A 23,310-nucleotide genomic window follows, 5' to 3' on the forward strand; every position below is an offset into this window, starting at 1 on the left:
AGCCTGAACCTCTTTTTCTTTCCTGAATCTCTGTCTCATTCATTCAAATATCTTGCCTATTAATCTGGCTGGTTTTAGTAGATAATCTTAAAAGTCTATGCTGGTCAGTATCTGGCCATTTTTCTGAAATGTTTTCATCAAATCTTGTAAGTACTTCCACATCAGACTATTCTCGAACCTGAGTATTTTTTCTAGTATAATGCCAGTTGACACTTAGGTGGGTCAATAAAAGAAATGTTTCTTTCCTCAAATTTTGTTTATCTATAAAAATCTTAACTGACTTTTAACAATTTAGAAGCTTTAGGTGAAAGTTCAAGTTTAATTCTACTTTAATGTTTTATTAAAATTGACTTGCTTTTGTGAATATAGCTTAAAGCATTATCATGTTAGGGAAAGCTTGTTGACAAGCAGAGACAAAAACCCAGCCAAGATAATACTGCACAGGGCAATTTTTTTTGCTTATCTTTATAAAAGCACTACCAATAAAAAAAAACCCTTAGGTCTTATTATGACTTTGAAACATGGATAACATCTAAGTCTGATTTACTTAGCAAAGAAGAAAGAAATCTAAACACCATAATGGGAACTGTCAGAAATGACTGAGGCATTTATTCATAAATCTAACCGACTGCTGAGGCTTAAAATTTGTAACTTATTAGGTCACTGCTTTTGAATACAAATTATAATAATTTCAGGGTAAGAGAGTGTAAGAATTTCTACAATTTAAGGCAAAGCAAAACAAGGATAAGTATTGTATTTGTTTGAATTAAAACAGCTACAAAAATACCCTATAGGAATAGGAAGAACTATATTTCAGAGTTTATCTATTTTGAGAAAGGTGATTTGTCAGAAAACTTGCCCAGGTTGTACATTGGTGAAATTAAACCTAGAATGGGAAACATGAGAGATAGAGAAAAGAAAACTTACAATATTGCTGATATATTTGGGAAAAATAAAGGAAAGATTAAGGGGGATATAATTGACATAATATCTAAAATGGGTTGTCAATCTGAATTATCTTAGAGATTTCTGGAAGAATAGAACCTTTCTTCACTTGTTACACTAAAAGACAACAATTTAAAGATGTGCTGACAAAACAAATGCAAACTCTGTTGTAAAACATTTTGCTTAGTTGCCCAGATTTCCTTTCTCATTCACTTGTTCTCAGCATTGTGGTCGGAGCATTGTTAGAGAAGTCTTTATTCATAGTCATCATTTTAGCATCATGTCTATAAACCTAAGTCAGCATTTGGATGAAGACCAACACACACCTCAGGGGGTTATCCAGCCAGTATAGAGACAGCAAAGATAGATCTTAATCTACAGGAAAGCAGATTGTTTGGGCTGGCTGCCTAAGTCCTTTGTGCATGAGACATGTACCTCCCTTTGTGGCCCAAGTGTCTGAGTGTGGCCCTCCTGGACCTCACAATCCATCTCTGAACAGTTGAAGTATATACAGTACCCCCAGCACCTAGCCCGGAAGTGTGTCCAATGGCCATCAGTTGTCAAGTATGTATTTAAAGGCATATGGAGCCAACTAACTTTAGCATGAAACGCAGCTTTACCACATACAAGTTGTTCATCTTGTACAATTTTATCTCCTTTTCTTGAATTTCAATATTCACAAATACAAAGTGAGGATTTGGGTGTTGTTGTAAACTTGAAATGTGTGTAATATCTTTAACACAATTCTTAAACTCAATAGGGGCTCCCAAGCTATAGTTGACTTTGTGTAAAATGCCTGCCTAAACAGTATTCTACACATGTGTAACATGGGTGAGCATTTTAAAAGTCTTATTGTTAATAAGCAAACATTACCCAAATAAACAACTATTTCTCCATGGTTTTTGAACCTAAGTCCTTCTGGAAATACACACATATTGGTGAATTGGGTTCCAAAGGCAGAGAATCAGCTGATAAGACAGGCAGAGTGGCCTGTAGTAAGAGGAACTGGGAAGAATTTTCTAGTACTTTCAATGTATTCTGACCAAAATGAGGGTGATGATGCTCATTACACAGAGTCTTGAGAAAGGTAGGAGATGAATTGAGAGTGTATTTGATGTTCAATCTACTTAGTGGGGAACATGCCAGTCCAAGAGTATTTGTACCAAGTGTATTTGTACCACTTCTGTATTATAGGTTGTGATTGTCCCTGGGTCAGCTGCTCTCACCCTGTGCTTTTACTTTTTCTTTAACAGTAGTCTGTGTCCTTTACCATTTGCTCAATTCTCTAATGACATTTCAATGTGTTTTTGGCTCCTAAACTCTTTGGGAAAAATAATTTCCTACTTCTTTTTCCAGAGAGTAAAATCCAACAAAACAAAATCCAAAATTCTTCCTCTTTGAACCACTTGTAACATTTGATAAGACAATTGACTGAGAAATAGTAACATCACCAGACATCTCTATTATAACAGCTACTTTGCAATCATGATGTAGAGTATCATGTATTCAGAGACTCATGTGGCAGGCCTTGTGGCCTAAGTTTACAGAGGAAAAAATTAAGGCACAGAAGTGGTAGTAAAGGTGTCTTAATAGAAACATAGTGGTGATTTTTTTTGCCAGTCCAGGGGCTTAGACTCAGGGCCTGAGCAAAATCACTGAGCTTTTTGCTCAAGGCTAGCACTCTACCACTTAAGCTGCAGCACTATTTCTGGCTTTTTCTGTTCATGAGGTACTGAGGAATTGAGCCCAGAGCTTCAAGCATACTAGACATGTACTCTACCACTAAGCTACATTCACAGCCCTAAAAAAAAATTAATAGAAGATGAACCCTCTAATACTAAAGCTCCATCCTGGAGTTCTGTCATTTTCTTAACTTGTATTTGAAATTCTTCTCTATTACAAGAACCTCCTAAGTACTATCTTATGGTTTTTGCCCCACTCCTCACTCCTGATAGCATAATATTCTTCTTTGGAGCACTTTCAGTCTAATATCTTGGTGGAGTCAAGTATTATTTAACAAATGAAGAATTGGACAAAGACTTTTTACTTAGCCTGCTACGCCTAGAATGCTAAAGTAAGCAACAAAAAACAATATCAACTATTTCTTATTTACTTAAATTGCTTAAAAATTTTTTTAGTTATGTTATTTGCTGTCAGAATACATACATGTGTGGAAATGGAAAAATGAAGCTTGTTGAAATTGGAAGAGAGGTGGAGACAGAGGGAAACTGTATGTACATATAGACATGTCAAAATGAAATCCAGTGTACAACAACTAATTGATGCTAATTTTAAAAACTATGGAAATAGAATAATAAAATGTAAGATAAATTAGGAAGGAAATAAAGTAAAATGAGGAAGAATCTTTTTATTTACTTTTATAGTCATTGTAACTTTGACCTTTGGCTCACTGGCAAGAGTTTTGTTTTGTTTTGTTCTGGTTTTGGCTTTTTTCCCCCAGTAAAGCAAGGGGACAGAAGAAATTACCCAAGAAACAAAATATTTATTTTCCTTATTATATTTAAAAATACCACTAGTATTCTGATTAACGAGGAAAAATATCCCAAGCAAAGTGGAGTATAATGTGATTTAGATAAACCGGAGTAAGGCAATGCACCAGAGAGATATTTGAGCAAGTTCTAGGATACTCAGATGGACCATAAACAAGAGACAATGAGTGTTGTTGCTGTTCCTGCTGACCTTTACTTAACAGAACTCTCTCATTAGAAAACAGCTTATTGTTACACTTGCTGTTTGCTCACCTGCTTCGAAAAAAAGAACAGACAAGGATCAGCACTGCACTGAGGTGCATTTATAGTTTGTTTGCCTGACATTAGTGCTCTTCCTTCTCTCTACTTCTTTTCTGTCTTCAGGACAAAATTGATACCACAATTGCATTGAAATATATAATCAGCAAGCAAGGGTTTGATGTGTGAATGGAATGCAAAATGTAGCATGGGAATAAAATAATATTGAAAGAAAAATATTCTGAAATATAGAAGTACAATGAAATGGTCAGTTTTGTAGCTGAAAATAATTGTATACTGATCATTACAGATGGTTCATCATTTTAGACAGCATCTCAAATTTTACTGTCCAAAGTTCTATAAGATAACTGATACTGTCCCTTTTTAACAAGGAAGATAAATGATTTGCCCAAAGACACACATTAATGGGTATGGAACACAGCTTAATGATCCATGAATCCAGTGTTTTACAAAACATAGTATCTTTTGTCCATGTGTAACTATAAGAAAGAAAAAGAAAAACTAGTGCTAGGGAGAGTGTAACTCAGTGGTAGAGTGCTTGCTTCACATACAGGAGGCCCTTGGTTTGATCTCTGGAATCATCAAAATTAAAAGAAAAAACATGAAAAAATACTTTTGCTATGTGATACATTAAGTAGAAAAAGAAAATAGCCTATGAAAATAGTTTGAAAATTGAACATATAAATTCTAGCATGGAGGACAAGAAATGAAAAAGAAAGAAGAATGAGGGAAGGCTTTTCTTGTGAGGGCATTGGTGATCATGGTGGAAATGAGAGGGGAAATAAGACACTTGCTATGTGCTTGAAATCCATGGTATGGATATAGAAAGTTACAAGTATAGGACAGTCATATTTCATAGGTGGCAAATAGGCTTCCGTTGCAATAAAGGATAATAGAAATGAGTAAGAATGAAGAGCAGTATGGAAATTTAACTGGATACCACATATTGGAAGATCTTATCATCCATTCTCAGGAAACTTTGGTTAAAGTCTGTAATGAAGAATGAATCATGATCAAGTTGTGCTTGGAAACTATTCAGGGGGAAGATTTACATAAAAAAGAGGACAGGAAGATATTAGAATATGTTTTCTCATAATGAATATATGATAGTTCTACCTGTTTTGTTTGATGAACGTCCAGGTCTTATCCTCAAAAGATATGAACTCAATTTGGCCTACATGAATTGCTTTTCTTGTTTTTTTTTTTTTTTTTTATAGCTCTTCAGGTAGTATTTTTCAGATGATTGAAAGATGATACTTTGAAAGAGACCAGACTGGAAAGGAAGAAGTCAGCCATTAAACTCTTAATAATCAAGGTGTGAGGTCAAAGATCCTTTACTTGTAGAGAGGGAAAAGGAACAGATAGATAAGGAAACTTTAGTAGGACTTATATCAAGTATGTCTAGAGCTGGAGGAAGATTCAAAAACAATTACTGGCTGGTGATATAGTGAGTAGAAAAATGATACAGGTTCAAATTATCAAGTCTTCACAACAGGCCCAAAGAAACATAGGTCCCATGGTTTCCCTTATTTGCAGTAACGAGTATATGTCCAGGACAAGCAGAAAAGGTCAAAAGCTATGAACCCCAAGTTAGGGACACAGAGGTTTTATCTTTCTTGCTGTTTTTTTTTTTTGGGTTGGTCGTGGGCCTGAACTCTGGACTTGGGCGCTGTCCCTCAGCAATTCAGCTCAAGGCTAGCGCTCTACCACTTGAGCCACAGCATCACTTCCAGCTTTTTCTGCTTATATGGTGCTGAGGAATCGAACCCAGGAGCTCATACATGCAAGGCAAGCACTCTACCACTGAGCCACCTTCCCAGCCCATCTTGCTGTTGTTTTTAATGCACTTATAATGTACTATGTGGGGTTTTTTTTTGTTTCTTTTGTATGTTCTTCCATCATGGTATAACCCCTTTGGTCACTATATCTGATTCTGGTGCTTTGCATCTTGTTTATACATTTTTCTAATTTGGGGAAGGGAACGGAAATAACAAAATGTTGAAACAAGAATACAGCTTGACCCCTTGTAACAATGAGATGTACAAGATACTATGTTGAAAATGAACTTTACAACTTGGGGGTGAGGAGGAATGGGGAGGTGGGGAGGGAAGGGATGGTAGAGGAAAAAAGGGGGAGGTAACAATGCATGATAGGAAACGTGCTCATTACCTTACATATGTAACTGTAACCCCTCTGTACAGTATCTTTACAATTAAAAATATATACAAAAAAAGTTTAGTTTTGACAGTTGAATTTTGAAGCCTAAAGATGGCAGCCACAGGAAATATTTACTATGCAAAGACTGGGGTCTGAGAACTAGGGCACTGCTCGGGAGATGGCTCAGGGTAACATTATCAGACAGGTAACATTTGCAAATAACGAAAAAGTTAAGATAAGTATAAAAGCAAAATGATTTAGCAAAGAGGAAAAGTTAGGAAAAACCATATTGTAGGAAGAGTCCTGGGAAGTTAAACAGGTAAATATAATTGACATGAAGGAAGGATTTCAACGAGGAATCCAGAAAACCAAACACACTGTGTGTGTGTGTGTGTGTGTGTGAGAGAGAGAGAGAGAGAGAGAGAGAGAGAGAGAGAGAGAGACAAAGACAGAGAGAGAGACAGAGACAGACTGAGACAGACAGAGACAGAGAGACAGACAGAGAGAGACAGAGGGCGACAGACAGAGACAGAGAGAGAGAGACAGAGAGAGAGAGTGCTAGTCTTGGGCTTGAACTCAGGGCCTAGATGCTGTCCCTGAGTTTTTTTTCTCAACACTAGCACTCTACCACTTGAGCCACAGCTCTACTTCCATCTTTGTGGAGGTTAATTGGAAATAAAAGCCTTGAGGCCTTTCTTGTCCAGGCTTGTTTTGAATTGAGACCCTCAGATCTCAGCTTCTTGAATAGCTAGGATTATAGGCATGAGCTACCAATTCCTGACTCAAAATGTTTTTTTTTAATGGAAGGGAATGCTAAAACTTTTGCAATGTTCCATGACATCACCATCTTTGTATTTATTCAAGTCAAAAATAGACAGTTACCCATACTTCCTTCTTTAATCACATTCTTTAAAATTTAGTTCATCAAAACTAGGAGTCCATGGAACATTTCTCAATATAATAAAGGCTGTATATGACAAAACTACAGCCAGCATTATACTTAATGGCGAAAAACTAAAGCCACTTCCTCTAAACTCAGGAACAAGACAAGGATGTCTACTCTCTCCACCTCTCTTCAATTTAGTATTAGAATGCCTAGCTACAGCAATAAGACAAGATGCAAACATAAAGGGGATCCAAATAGGGAAAGTAAAACTCTCCCTTTCTGCAGATGACATGATCTTGTATTTAAAGAATCCCATGGACCCCACCTCCAAATTATTTGAGCTGATCCAAAACTTTGGCAAAGTAGCAAAAATCAATGGCTTTTCTGTATGTCAACAATGAGAAAAGTGTGGCTGAAATTAGGAAAACAACTCCATTTGTAATAGCCCCATACAAAAAATAAAATACCTAGGAATTAACTTAACCAAAGAAGTGAAGGACCTCTATGATGAATACTTTAAAAATCTGAAAAAGGAAATCAAAACAGAACTTAGGAAGCAGAAAAACCTCCCATGCTCCTGGATGGGAAGGATCAACATCATCAAAATGGCAATTCATACCAAGGCTATCTACAAATTCAATGTGATATCTATCAATATTCCAACCTCATTCTTCAATAAAATAGAAGAAGCAATCCAAAAATTCATATGGAACAATAAAAGAACCCAAATAGCAAAAATGATCCTTACAGGAAGAATAGTGCTGGAGGAATATCAATATCAAATTTCAAACTCTACTACAAAGCCATAGTAATCAAAACAGCTTGGTACTGGCACAAGAACAGACCTCAGGACCAATGGAATAGCACTGAAAACCCAGAAAGGAACCCACAGACTTAAAGCCACCTAATCTTTGATAATGACGCTAAAAAAATAGAATGGAAGAAAGACTGCGTCTTCAGTAAATGGTGCTGGCAAAATTGGTTAACTACTTGTAGAAAACTAAAGCTAGATCCTTATATATCACCCTACACCAGAATCAACTCCAAATGGATCAAAGACCTCGAAGTCAAAGCAGATACCATGAAAACTTTACAGGATGGAACAGGAGAAACCCTAGGTCTCCTTGGCACAGGCCAAAATTTTCTTAATAGAGACCCAGAAACACAAAATTCAAAAAAAGGTTGGACCAATGAGATTGCATGAAAATGCAGAGCTTCTGCATGGCAAAGGACATAGCTAGCAGGATCAATAGAAAGCCTATGGATTGGTAGAAGACCTTCAGTAGCCATACAATAGATAAGGGTCTCACATCTAAAATATACTTGAAACTCAAGAAATTAAATCCCCCAACAACAAATCCTCAAAGAAACAACTGCCCAATAAATAAATGGGCTAAAACCTTAAAGAGAAACTTCTCTGAAGAGGTAATAAGAATGGCCAATAGACATACTCTCTGAGCTATAAAAGAAATGCAAATCAAAACAGCATTGAGATACCACCTCAATCCAGTTAGAATGGCTTTAATCAAGAACTCTAAAACAGATGCTGGAGGGGATGTGGCCAAAAGGGAACCCTACTGCATTGTTGGTGGAAGTGTAAACTTGTTCAACCACTTTGGAAAGTAGTATGGAGGTTCCTCGAAAGACTCCACATAGACCTCCCCTATGACCCAGCAATTCCACTTTTGGGCATTTACCCAAATGATCACAAACAAGACCATACTAAAGCTACCAGCACAACTATGTTTATTGCAGCCTTATTTACCATAGCTAAGATATGGAACCAACACAGATGAATCAGTAGATGAGTGGATCAAGAAAATGTGATATATATATGTATATATATATGTATACATATATATATATACATGTATATATATACATACAATAGAATTCTATGCCTCCATCAGAAAGAATGACAGTGTCCCATTTGTTAGGAAATGGAAAGACTTGGAAAAAATTATATTAATTGAAGCAAGCCAGGCCCAAAGAAACATAGGTCCCATGGTTTCCCTTATGTGCAATAACTAGTATATGGAGCTGGGAAGGTGGCTCAGTGGTAGAGTGCTTGCCTTGCATGCTCGAGGCCCTGGGTTCGATTCCTCAGCACCACATAAGCAGGAAAAAAAAAGTCGGAAGCAGTGCAGTGGCTCGTGGTAGAATGCTAGCCTTGAGCTGAAGAGCTGAGGGACAGTGCCCAGGCCCAGAGTTCAGGGCCCACAACCTGACCCTGCTGCAAAAAAAATAACTAGTATATATCTGGGACAAGCAGAAAACCTCAAATTCTATGTTCATATGACCATATAAGATGATGTTAATTGAAATGAACCCCAAAATAGAGACACAAGTGGTTTTTTCTTTCTTGCTATTGTTTCTAACATGTTTGTAATTACCAGGTGATTTTTTTGTTTCTTTGTATGTTCCTCCCCCATGGTGTAACCCCTGTTTTCACTGTATTTGATGTTGGTGCCCTGCATCTTGTATATATACTTCTCTAATTTGGGGAGGGGAAAGGGAAAAACCAAATGCTTAAATAGGGATACAGGTTGATCCACTGTAACAATGAGATGTACAAGACACTGTTGAAAGATGAACTTTACAATGTAGGTAGTGGGGAGGCAGGTAGTGTAGTTATGGAGGTGAGAGGAAAGGGATGGTAGGGGAAAAAGAAGGAGGAAGCAACAATGCTTGCTCATGTAACTGTAATCCCTCTGTACAGTATTTTTACAATAGAAAACATAAAAATTTACTTCATCACCAACTCTAGGTAATTCCTAATCATTCTCCTCCTACCCACCATCCTGTCATCTTACAGAGAGTAAAACTTTCTTTGTAATTGTCTCTGTCTTAAATCTCTGTCTTCTATCCTCTAACTCTTTTGAGTCTCTACCTCTCTCTCTTTCTCTCTCTCTTACTCTCTCTCTTTGTCTCTCTCTCACATACACACACATACACACACACACACACACACACACATCTACAAACATACATAGTACCTAGTAAATGTTGCATAAAGCTTCTCTTCAACCATTGTTACTTTCTCACTTTATTTTTCTTTTGTGTGTCAATCATTCCCTGGAAAAAAACTTTCCCTATCATCCTTGACTACATCATTGTCTCCAAAGTCAAAACCTTTTAGCACGATTACATTTATTATCATGAATTATTTGTGAGAGTATTCAACTTATGTATTTTTTTCTCTAAGCATTTAAACTGCGTGACGGGAGAAGGAGATTATTTCTGGTTTAGCTCAATTTTGTAACCACATTGATCGTCAGAGTTTCTAATCCACAGTGGAAGTTCAATAAATATTTATTGAGTGAATGAGTGGGTGAATGCAATCATGAAATGAGCACTCTAAATTAAAGCTTAACACGATAGAGAATGAATAAGAAAAGAATGTGGACATTCAGAGTCTGTGGGAAAGAATTTTCTTTGAGTGAGCACTAAACATGTGTTTGAAATCAAAATTATACCCAGACAACTTTTCACAGAAGCATATAAATCGGAGCACATCTACTTTCTTTATATGATTTTTTTCAGATTAGCTTCAGCAGACACTAAATCCACTTGCCAATGGGGAAATGGAATACTGAGAAGTAGGTTATAATCATTTTTTAGCCTATGTAGCAGAGCTATTGTTATTTTTCTACACTCAAAAATATTTTCTCAAATTGAGCAAAATGTTATCTAAACCTTCTTTCTCCTTTATATGCACCCTCCCTGTCAATGGTTCTTTTGATTTATTCTTGCAGAGAAGTAGCCCTTGTGCTGTTCTATTTTTACATTTTAAAAGCAAATAGTTACCTTGAATTATCTAAATAGAGAGCCTCACAAAGCTCTTGCCAAGTACCACATAGAATCAAATAAAACCACTAGGAAGCACAGTTCCACCAATTGTTGGTCATTCTTACAGATAGAATGTTATAATTTCTCCTGTCTTAATTTTGCTGCTAAAATTAAGCAAAAAAATTCTACTCAAAATCAAACACTTGTTTTCCTTTTAATTTCATTTGGGATACACTAGAAGATAAAATAAAAGTCCAATGCAACCAATGTTTTCACAATAACTATAGACATACAATCACTCTAAGGAAATTTTAGCTTAGTTTGGTGGAACTACACAATTATTTTGAGGTCTGAAATTTTCAGATGCTTGTGAGAAATCAAGCTTAGATTCAAGAATTAGCTCATGAGCAACATTTACCAAATGCACTCCTTCTCATCAACTATCACATGCAAAATGTCCAGAATAATTTTCTGATTTGATGCAAAGCAAGAAAAGATTCTAGATTTGCATTTGAATTGCTGGCTATTTTTAACTTTCTAAGAATTTCACTATGAAAGATATGCTACCTCTGTGGATAGAGTTATGGAGTCAGGTACTTGACCTTTACTGTGTTTCTAGTGAAAATTGAGTGGGAAAAAAAAGTCTTAAAATGTCTGATAAGCCAGTTGCTTGTGGCTCATTCTCATAATCCTAGTACTCAGCGGCTGAACCTGGAGGATCAAATTCAAATCCAACCTTGGCAAAAAAGTCTAAATGACTTTTACTCCTAATTAATCAAAAGAAAAATGCTGGGACTTAGCTTGCGGTAGAGAGCCAGTTATGATCAAGAAAGTTGAGTGCATGACCTCAGTTTCTCTCTTTCTCTCTCTCTCTCTCTCTCACACACACACACACACACACACACACATACACACACACATACACACACACACACAACTAAAAATGTCTGATAGAAATAGGCTGACTCAGTTGCTGTTGTCTTAATTTCATGAATTTAAAGTGGTGGTGTTCAGGAGGATGGTGGCTTGAGCTTAGATCAAACAAAAAGGCTTCAAGACTGTATCTCAATTAATAAGCTGAATGTATTTGTCTGTTGTCCCAACAATTCAGGAAGCAGAAACAAGAGTATCATGGTCTGAAGCAGGTCTGGGAGGAAACAAGAGACCCTATCTGAAAAAATAACAGAACAAAAAGAGATAGGGACATGGCTCAAGTAGTAGAGCCCTTACTTAGCAAGCACAAGGCTCTAGATTCAATTCTATTCTAGCTTTCCTGCAATCAAACATTATTTATAGGATATCAAATTATTTGTTTATCTATAAATCTCAGGGAAATTTCCAAGTATATGTAGTATATAATAATGGATTTATATGGAAAAAATCCAAATTAAATCTCACACAGAAAGTTTTGCTGACTTAAAAATTATTTCCAATCACAGAAGAGCCCATGAATAATATGACCTAGGAATAGTAATGAAAAGACTCATAGTTTTTCTTGCCTTCTCCTTCCTTAAGACTTCTATATACACCACAGTGTGGAAAGGAGATATATGCAGTTTGTAGAATCTTAAATACCAAGTTGAACATCCTAGTAAGCAGTATAAAAACATTTACCCGATTTCTTTTGGCTTTACCTCAGGGTAGAATGAGAAAGAAAAGGTATTGAGAGTCAAAAAGTAATTTTTAAAAATTATATATACTTCATGCTGGTGCTGGTGGCTACCACCTGTAATACTAGCTACATGGGGGCAGGAAAGTCTGTGACACTCTTATTTCCATTAACCACTAAAATCCCAGAAATGGAGCTGTAGTAGAACACCAGGTTTAAACAAAAAATCTAAGAGATCCCAGGCCCTGAGTTCAAACCACAGGACTGGCACAAAATAAAATGTAACAAAATACTATATTTTACATAGTTCTATTTACTTCAGAGTTATGAAATCACAGTATCAACTCGCAATAAATTTGCAACCTAAATACTTGGACTAAAAATTAGTGTTTAAAGTGTTATGTATTTTACTACCTTTCTTTCTTTTTTCTGTCCTTCCTTCCCTCCTTCTTTCCTTCCTCCCACCCCACTCTCTTTCTCTTTCTTTGTTTGTTTCTTTCTTTTTTCTTTTTCTCTCTCTTTCTCTCTCTCTTTCTTTCTTTCCTTCTTCCTTTCTTCCTTTCTCTCTCTCTTTCTTGGGCTTGAACTCAGGGACTGGATGCTAGCCCTGAGCTTTTTTACTCAAAGCTCTACCACTTAAGCCACAGCTCTACTTCACACATTTTTAATAGTAATTGGAGATCAAGAGTCTCACTGACCCTTCTTGCTTGGGCTGGCTTCAAACTTTGATCCTTAGACCTCAACCTCCTGAGTAACTAAGATTACATGGATCAGTCACTGGCACCCAAATATTCTTTTAAACTCAATGAATGGTTTTTGTTAATAACAGAAAATGAGTTCCCACAACCTGACTCATTCAGAATTTTAGTTTGACCCTCAAGGAAAACACAAAGGTGACAAGAAATCTGCATGTGGGTCTTATCTGACATTTTCCCTGATTAGTACAAATGCTGGCAATGTAAACCAAAGGTCTCCTATTCAACACTATAACCATCTTGTCTTTTTTTTCCTAAGGAATCAATCATCTTGACATCTTGACAGCTGATTTTTCCCTCCCCTCCCCCTGTGCGGAAATTTTCATGTCTGCTCAACTGTCACTGGGGCTTTGACAAGAAAGGGGCTTATGCATCTGCTGTCTGAGTTTTCTGACTCAAAGTCAGCTTTGAAGGAAAATTCTCACCATGTGCATAAGAAAGATAGGGTTGCAGCTACAGGCCAAAATTATAGAGAAAGGAGGAAATTGAGGTAGTCAAAAAGAGTATCAGATGTAGTCTGAGACTATCAAAAGATGTAATAGGACAGGTGAGTGAGAGGTTAGTAAGCACATAGCAGATCCACGGTTGCTTAGTATCAATGAGTTGCACTCAGTACCATGTTTCTGAAGTGTGTGATCATTTTTCTTTCTTAGATCCAACTAGACCCTGACAAACCTAGTATACATATGTCATCAATGCATTCAACAAACAGTTCTTAAGCATCCACTGCTGCTGTCAATTTAATGAAGGTGGATGGAGGACACATAGTGAACTGAACACTAAAGAAGAAAGTGATAAGGGACATAAGGAATGTGTACAGGTAATCTTGTAACGAAAAGGAAAAGTGCCTTATAATGACTGGTGACTTACACCTATAATCCTACCTACTCAGGAGGCTGAGATCTGAGGATCATGGTTCAAATTAACCCTGGGCAGGAAAGTCCGTGAGACTCTTATCACCAATTAACGACCAGAAAACTAGAAGTGGCACTGTGGCTCAAGTGGTAGAGTGCTTGCTTTGAGCTGAAATGTGCAGGGACAGCATCCAAGCCCAGAGTTCAAGTCCAACGACAGACAAAAATAAAATAAAAATAAAAAAATCAAAAGCTGTGGCATTTTTGACAATGACATATCTATATTTTAAAAGAGAGTACTATGTACTATTATAGCCAGAATAAAGAGGAAAAAATAAAGAAAACATCTATAAAAATGCAATCATAAACTACACAGACCAACTTTCAGAGACCTCAAATTTGAGAAGTTAGTTGGTATAGAGGTGATTGGAGAATTTTTTATTGAACAATTTAATGAAACACTTGCATAAAAAAGCAGTCATGCTGGGTGTTGGTTTCTTACCCCTTTAATCCTAGCTACTCAGGAGGCTGAGGTCTTTGGAACAAGGATGAAAGCCAGCCGGGGCAGGAAAACCTGTGAGACTCTTATCTCCAATTAACCACCAGAAAATTGGAAGTGAGCTGTGGCTCAAAGTGGTAGAGTACCACCTTGAGCAAAAGAACTTAGGGATAGTGACCAGGCCCTGAGTTCAAGCCCCATGACTGACAAAACAAAAAACAAGCTGGATGTTGGTGCCTCACACCTATAATCCTAGCTACTCAGGAGGTTGAGATCTGAGAATTATGGTTCAAAGCTAGCCCAGGCAGGAAACCCCATGAGACTCTTATCTCCAATAAACCACTCAGAAAACTGGAAATGTCACTGTAGCTCAAGTGGTAGAGCACTAGCCTTGAGCTGAAGAGCTGAGGGACAGCACCCAGGCCCAGAGTTCAAGCCCCACAACCACAAAAAAATAAAAATAAAAATAGTCACTTTATACATGGAATAATTAATAATACTGCCAATTTCCTGCACATTATGCACAGCAGTCAGATTCTGTGTTCAGTTTCTCAGAGATTCAGCCAGTGGGGCTCCAGAGAGGAAAGATATTGGAAACACAGAAGATGGACCCTGACAAGGCTGAGGAAAGGCGCTTAGTTGAAGTTTTGTCTCAGGAATTTGAATCTACAAATTAGCTTTGATATCTCAGAGAAGCAGATATTTTCCCAGAGTTGCTTCTATCCTTTTGGGCCTAATGAGAAATGAGCAAATGTCACTCATCTCAGGAAAATCTGTCTCTGGTTTTGGTCAAATGCTCCAAAGCCTTGAACTCCTGAATAATACATTGATGCTAACATCTATTATTTTGATAAAAAAAAATAAATTTGACAAAGGAGGAGGCTACAATGCTTGATAAGAAATGTACTCATTATCTTGCCCATGTAATTGTAACCCCTCTGTACAGTATTTTCACAATAAAAAAATTTTTTAAATAAATTTGAAGATATTGCCGTACCAAAAACCAAAAACAATAGAATATTTTAAAGTAAACTCTCTAAGGGCATAATATATACAATAAATATTCATAATTTCACCTCAAATGATAGTTCAGTAAAAATAGGTAATATATATTATGTACTTAATTTGTGCCAGGCATGGTATTAATAGCTAGGCATAGATTTTTTTAAAATCTCATACCTTATGATTTATTTATAATTACTATTATATATTATTTATTACCACAGGTATAGTTCTGCTGAAGAGAAGGAGGCTCAACAAATTGAACAACAGTTAACAGCAGAACTGGGATTATCATCGCCACAAAACTGTTTTCTAATACTTCATGTCACTGCATGTCTAGAAAAAGAGGTTTCTCTATTTGCAAATTTGAATCATTTAAATTGTTCCAGGAATGTTTGACTCCATTCTTATGTTTAGGGAAATATCTTTCAGAGGGGAAAGAAAAGCTTTGTCTTTAGGTTCTTCCTTAAAACAAATTTCCTATAATCACTGCAGCTTTCAGCCACTAAATACATTACTGATGGTTAATCTGACATTCTTTGTATCATGAGTGTCTATGGAAAGAAAAGTATATTTTAATAGCTTGCTAGCTCTCTGACCTTGAGCAGTTTGATTAACTTCTCAACACCTTAGTTTTCTTATCTGCTCAATGGAAAAGTATGATATCACTGCTGAGAAATGCTGTGAGGATTAAGTGACAATAGCAACAAGATATCTTTTACTTCAGCTTCTTTCTACCAGGTACTTTAGTGGGGGGGCATACATTATTAAATTTAATCTTCAATCCAAAGAAGTATTATTATCATCATGTGCCAAGGAGAAAATAGAGGCTCAGAATGATTTTTAAAACTCACCCAAAGTTACATACCTGTGAAGTAGAGGTGAGATCCAGCTTGGTGTTTATCTCAAATGCTGTGTCCTCTGTACACTACCTCTGTAAACTGTTCTAGAAATAGTGAGGGGTTATTGTTTAGACCTGATTTGGACAATCAACTGCCCTAACTATACATTAATTATTTAAAAGTATATACCATGTGAATGATAGAGTATCATGGTTACATGATTCATGCTATTTGGGGAGAATGCAAATGAATATTGACATTATTGATTACCACTGGCTGATTCCTATTGCTATGAGGCTACTGGAACTCTTTTCTTCAAAAAAGAAGACTGATTTCAACTCAACCTTCCAACAGGTATTCAATTTTTTTTTGTCTTTTCTTTTTTTGATTCTGGGATCAAACCCAGGACATTGTACTTCCTAGGCAAGCGCTTTGCCACCGAGGTACATGCCAGCCCAGGGTTTTTAAATTTTTCCCTCTTCCTCTTCCCTGATCAATAAAGAGAAACAGAGAAAGCATAGGGATGTATCCATACTCATGTGTATAGGAGATCTACAAAAATGTCCTTTTTGAACTTTAAGTCATCATTTGGGTTAGATGAAATTCAGACAAATTGAATTTGTATTTACTTTCACACAGATTGAAATTAATGATATAGTGTTCCCCCTCTATGAAGAAAGGAAGAAGAAAATTTCTTTGATAAACCTCCTTGACTGTCCTGAAGATACTCAATATCTTTTTCTTTGAAAAAAGCAATAGAATGTTATATTAACATTATATTAAAAACCTGATGCCTGGAATCTAATGCTGCTTGTGAGTTTTTATGAGGAAAACATTTACTTTCTATATGGAACAACTTGCTCAATTATTTGACACTTACTTACTGAGTGCCTGCTAAACAGGAAGCCTAATAGCAATGACCTGAGAAAAGTGAAGGACAGAGTCAAGTGGTTATGTAGAAGAATTTCTAGGCAGTCATTACAGCAAAATCAAAGGTCCTGAGGTTTAAGAGTACAGGACAAGTGTGAAGATGAGCATGGAAGGCCTGAGTGACTTAAGTGGGAGAAGCTGGTCCTGTGGGCCCCTCAAGGACTTGGCCTTAATCTACATTCAGATAAGAATGCATGCTTTTGAGCAGAAGATACAATTTAATTTTAATTTTGGATGAGCAATGGTTTTGGAAACAGAATTGAATGTATGATGGGGTGCAGAAGGAGGCAGAAGGAACAAATCAACTACTGAAAAAGTATACTAATCTGTTGTCAACAAACAGTGGAAATTGTAAGTACTTAAATTTTGGATACAGTTTGAAGGCAGAGATTTTTCTATGATATATGAAAGAAAGGATTCAAAGAAGGTTGTCAGATTATTGTCTTTTCTGAACAAGGAGGACTCATGTTTCTGTTTATGAATGTGAGAGGAAACTATGGGAAGACTTCTATGTGGAAATCAGAAATCTGATTTCAACGTGGGAAGTGTGAGACCTTTGGAAGGCAATGGGATGTATACAGTTGGATGCGTAAGTGCAGAGGCTAGAGGAAGCATCCAGGTTAATGAAATTTGTGAGCTCTCTGTGTGTGGATCTTGAGACTAGGTTTTACTCACTAAGCACATAAATATAGAAAAGGAATACATTTATACTGTAACATTTTAAGATCAAGGGCACAATGAGGAACCTGAAAAGAAGTTAGAATATTTTTTGTTTATGAAAAAGTAGAAATTTTACACACACACACACACACACACACACACACACACCCCTTTTCTATAAAATCCAAGTAAAGAATTGGGAGTCTGACTCTGCTGAATTTCTCATGATATGTCAAGAAACCCAAGGAAGTCCTGGCAGACAAATGCCTTTCCTGCACAGTCCTGTTTGGACAAATAACGTCAGAATTTGGAGTGAAGACACAGTGTGTGTTAAGTAAGAGAAAAGGATAACATGATTGGAAAAAAAGGCAGAGATAAACTTTTGTGCTATGTTTTCTTGTGACAACTATATAAAATTAGCAACTATCCAAATAAAGAGAATAAAATACACCATACTGAAACAATTGCTGCTGGTATTTTGGTGTACTTTTAAAAGTTTTTCCCTTCACACATATGTATATAATAAACAAAATTAAGATTATATTATAAATCTTATTACAGTACAGTTTTCTATATGATTTAATACCTAGAATACTTTTGAAGATTCACTTTTCATCATATTTCCCACTAGAGGAGGGAAATGATTAAAGAAGTGTTAGTGTAAGAAATGCCAGCTCCAATATCTTCCAATACAGTAGGATGATAACTGCATGTGAATAGGAGGCAGAAAAATAAGAAGAACTCTGGGTACCAAGTGTCTTAGTGGCTCACAACAGTGGCTATGTTACTAAAGAACAGAGATATTAAGGTTGACTAAAGCTGTATTCTTCTATGTGGAATCCAGCCTCACTTTCTGTAGGACTATTTTTTGTTATTGTCATTGTTACATAGCAGAAACTGAATACCAGAAACTGAAAAGGAAGAATATTTTGTGTCTGATATTTAAATGTAAATGGTCAATGAAATTAATTAGTGTCATAAAATAGATTATTTGTCTACATTGCTCAGATTAACTTTCCTCACAGCTGACAAGTAATTTGTTATATTTCCTCTCTATTTTTCATTGTGTGGGTTTGCTGTCAAGCCACAAAAAGCAGCAAGATTTAATCTAGGAATTTCTCCTAATAAATTTGTGAAAATTGTGAAAAGTCATTTTATCAGTGAAGTGTTATAAGTTTAACCTTAGCCAGATAATTTCTTTTATTAATGATTATCACAGCACAAATTACCTCCAATGTAAATACTTGATATTACAAGACATATTGGTAAGGTCACAGCCAACGAAATTCCTTCTAAAATTAGTGAAATTAATAAAGACAATTAAAACATTATCTACCTATAAACTTCTAATAACAGTTAAAGGTACATGTATATCTCTGTGTAGTTCAAGCTCTTACTATAGATGGGTTTTTGGCTGGTGAGCTCAATTGGATGGAGAATGGGACTTTACATGGTCAAGGTCACACATTCCACTGGCCACACAAAAGCAAAAAAATTATGCCATAGTTGAACCAGGAATTCTATACAGTCCTATCATGATCATGTGTTTTTGCTCACATAAACAGCAACTAAGATAATTTGACTGGTTTCAGTAATATCCATCACACTTAGAAAAAGCAGAAACCAAACTTTCAAGCACAGATGCTACTATTACAAAGCAATGATTTCAACTGCATGTGAATGACAGCTTCTCACAAATACATAAACTCAACTGCATCAAACAAGAGTAAAGTCCCAGTTAGCTTTAAAATTCCAGTATTTAGCAGTAGAAAAACACAGTGTAATGATTTTTCACTAACATTGCCTTAATAGAGAAGTTATAGAAGCATGTGAAGAATATTACATTCGTAAATCATAAATATGTGATTATTTCAGATACCTTTGCCATTCATTATAGCCAAATCATTGCTTCCAATTAGAGAGTTTTTCAGATAGCAGTATCTTTACACCTTGGAGTTTGTGAGGTCTACCAGGGAAATAATCAGTGGCACTTAGAAAATCACTCATAGCCTTTCTAACACTTCTCACTGAGGGTCACATGCAATGACAAAGATTGAAACTTGCTCCACAGATGGAGTTGGGGAAACATTGGTTTCTGATTCTTGCACTTTTGATTCAACAAAATCTCTGTCCGTGTTTCCTGACATTTCCTTTTGGATAGTGCTTAACCAATCCCATATAAAGTACAAAGCAAGGTGAGTTTCTTTCCCCAGCAAATCTACTCATTTTCCACTGGACTTTGGAACCCAACTACCTTCATTCAAGGGGAATTTCGTGTTTCAGTCATTAAAACAATCAAGGTAAAACAACAACTCCATAACCTCTAGCAAATCACCATTTCCTTCTGCAGCCCGGCAGTTGTTGAAACACCAGAGTAGCGACAGAGGGAAAGCCCCTTCTTTGGTCTAAAACTCTTGATTTGCTGTAGCAAACCATAGAAACAGATCAGCTTTCAACACACAAGATGGACACAAAGGTGGCTGTTTTTTTAAATAGTAAATTCAACCAGAAATAGTTTTTTTAATCAGGAAAATCCACCATTCTCTTCCAATTTCACCTTTAAATTACACTCTGACCACCAAATCGCATTTGCCATGGCAATAAAATATTTACCTAACAGGTTTCAAGTGTTAAGGATAGCTTGCTCCTATTTTCCTTGGACCTTTATGCCTCCCACCCACCAAAGTCTTCACTCCACCCTCTCAATAGCCCAGCTGGCACCATTGATAAGAAGCAAACTGTTTTCTCCGTGACCTCTAAGCATTCTACTCCACGAGAGAAAGCAGCGTGGAATGCATACTCAGCAGGCTGCGAGCCAGCCTGGAGCCAGTTTGTCCTCGAGGCATTTCTGCCATAAAACATAATACTATCCACGGCGTTTTCCTCTAAGCAGAAGGAATCCCACTCCCCTTGCTGCTCCTCACTCGCACCTGGCTGCAATTCTCCCCATCCACAGCTCAGAGCAAACAAAAAACACAAACAGCAACAGATTCCTTTGTTTTACATGCAAATCCTACCTCCGGTGTAGTTGTCACATCTTCCTCAAAAGCCACACTTAATTTTTAATGACAGAGATCCAGTGCAGTCCTCCGAATAGCCACGGACAATCATCATTACCTCTTCTGCCTAAAGCCTTCGTGGACCATTCATGTCACAACCCCAGCTAACTCATGGCTTTAATACTCCTTGCTCAAAATGTCTGAAAGAGTTTGGAAGGACAATAGGAGTGACAGGCACGCTAGACAGCCATGCTTAAAATTAGTTATCGGAAGCTCGGTTGAAGCTGCTTCATACTGTTTTGAAAGCGTGCAGGAGGTAGGATTTATTAGCCTATGACAGGCATGCTGTTTCTGTTTTTATTAAATACTGTAATAGGCTGTCTGTTAGCAATGCCGTGATAGGCGGAGCATCACTTCCCACTGCTTTCGAATTCTCATATTAAAAAGGGAGAGAAAGCTCAGACTTCCTTCTGAAGCACCCTATCCTGCCTACTGGATCAAATTTCCAAATCCTCTCTTAACTACAGGAGAAAAAAAAAACAAAAAAACAAAAACAAAACAAAAAACTCTTTTTAAAAGTCCCTAGATTTTTCTACATGGAAAATGAAGTTGGGAATAAATACTTTCAGATATCCGAAATGATCCTCTTAATCCCAACAAGGGACTTGCAGTTTTCCCAGTTATACAAAAAAGAAAAGAAAAGAAAAAGCAAGCTCTGGAATTAGGTAGAAGAATCAATCCAATTGGAAAAGTTCTCAATTACTGATGTATAACTTGTGCTATACATTTACACGAATTTCAAATTATATACAAAGTGGGTAGAATGGATCAAAGCATTAAGTAATTATTACATGGTGAGATACAAAGCTTTCTGTTGCAGTGTGAAGCAACCACATGCCAGGCACAACTGTTTGAATGGAAAGAATGAATGAGGGGTGCAGGCAAAAGGGATGTGTGTGCACGACTTTGATCTATTTTTGACAGTTTTGATTGTGGAAGATACTATTGGCTAAGGAGAAGCATATTTTGTGTCTGGAAATACTACTCTAAAAAGTTATAGGTACCTTTAAAAAATGGGGAAATATAAAAAGTTCTTGATAGCTCCAACTATGTAGATCTATACTCTCTTTCTGCTTTTCTTTCTCCCATTTTGTGATCCCAGGAGCAATAGTTTTATAGTAGTTACTATGGAAACTGAGTACCTGCTCCAAGGGAGGGGCTTAGAGAGAGCAACAAATGTACCATTAATGGAAATATAGTATATTGAAAATATACTACATTGAAAAGAAATAGAACAGCAATGAGCAAAAACTGCTACACATTCACTACTAGAAAAAAGATCTCAGATGAAAGAATTTAAATTACCACTACTTAAATATTCTAGTTGTGTTATCTCAAAATGTTATAATGATCACATCATAATATCTAATGTTTTATTATATGCAAGAACTGCATATCTGAATTGCTCAGGCGTCTGATAAAAGATGCTATTTTCCCTCTTCTTTCTTTCGAAACTCTTGCTTCTCAGTTTGAATATGGCCTGATTGTACATGAATTTTAGTTGTTACTTGACTGGTCACAATTCTTCTCATGAATAAAATGTGATTCAGTAGAAAAATAATCGCCTTGTATCGCAGACCATAATCATATTTCATTCTAATTGAGTATCCTTACAGTGATTTTCTTGGAGCAAAACCAAAGTCAGAAAATACACACTGCAATTTGAATTTCAAAAATTAATTCTGTGCCCATTAAGTTGCTAGGGCAGACAAAAGTCTTTTTTTATATTTTCTATTCATCAAATAGAAAAAAAGTTTGTTGAAATCTTTCACTAGAATCCTGATCACTGAAGAGAAACTATTTATCAGAGTAATTAAAATTTCACAGCTGTAAGGAGCTTGGGGAATAAAAATTTATTGTCTCTATTATCTCAGTTTCACTGTTTATAATTAGAGTAATTCATACTAACAAACTGAAAACACAAAAATTGTAAAATGAAATTGAGTGGTAATTCTTCAGGATATTGTTGAAATTCTGCTTCTATTAAATCTAGAGAGATAAAACAGTCTAATGTGGAACTCCATATAGATTAATCCATTAATGTTGTATACTGATGTCTAGAAATAAAATCAAGTATACATAGACAATTAAACTCTGACAAACATACAGTCATTTCAGTTTACAAAGGACAGCACTTTCAAGAGGGTTTTGGCCCTAGGGAAGGTGGCATACCTATAATCCTAGCTACTCGATTGAGATCTTAGGATCGTGATTCCAAGCCAGCCTAGACAGACCAATCAAAGAAACTCTTACTCCAATTAACCTGAATAATCCAAATGTATAATGATATGTCTTAAATAGTAGAGATCCAGCCTTGTGTAAAATTCCAACTGAGAGCATGAGGCCCTGATTTCAAGTCCCATTACCAGCATACATGCACACACATACAGACACAGACACAGACACACACACACACACACACACATACACAAAATGAGTTTTGGGTATTATTGCATAGCCATATCTTGAAATATAAAACAAACAAAAATACTCTATACCTTGCAATATACACAAAAATTACTCAAATTGATGATAGACTTAAATATAACATTTCA

At 36.3% G+C, this 23,310-nt stretch overlaps 1 protein-coding gene across 1 annotated transcript in view; it reads right to left on the reverse strand.

Moving 5' to 3' along the window:
* Kcnmb2 (potassium calcium-activated channel subfamily M regulatory beta subunit 2) overlaps positions 1-20,988 on the reverse strand; it is a 285,567-nt gene extending 264,579 nt beyond the window's left edge. The window contains exon 1 of the mRNA XM_042678898.1: positions 20,714-20,988. The gene's annotated coding sequence lies outside the window, so the exon portion shown is untranslated. The remainder of the gene's footprint in view (positions 1-20,713) is intronic.
* Positions 20,989-23,310: the final 2,322 nt, after the last annotated feature.

The sequence above is a fragment of the Dipodomys spectabilis genome, unplaced genomic scaffold, assembly GCF_019054845.1.
Source record: "Dipodomys spectabilis isolate Male_0828 unplaced genomic scaffold, ASM1905484v1 ptg000050l, whole genome shotgun sequence".
Classification (NCBI taxonomy): domain Eukaryota; kingdom Metazoa; phylum Chordata; class Mammalia; order Rodentia; family Heteromyidae; genus Dipodomys; species Dipodomys spectabilis.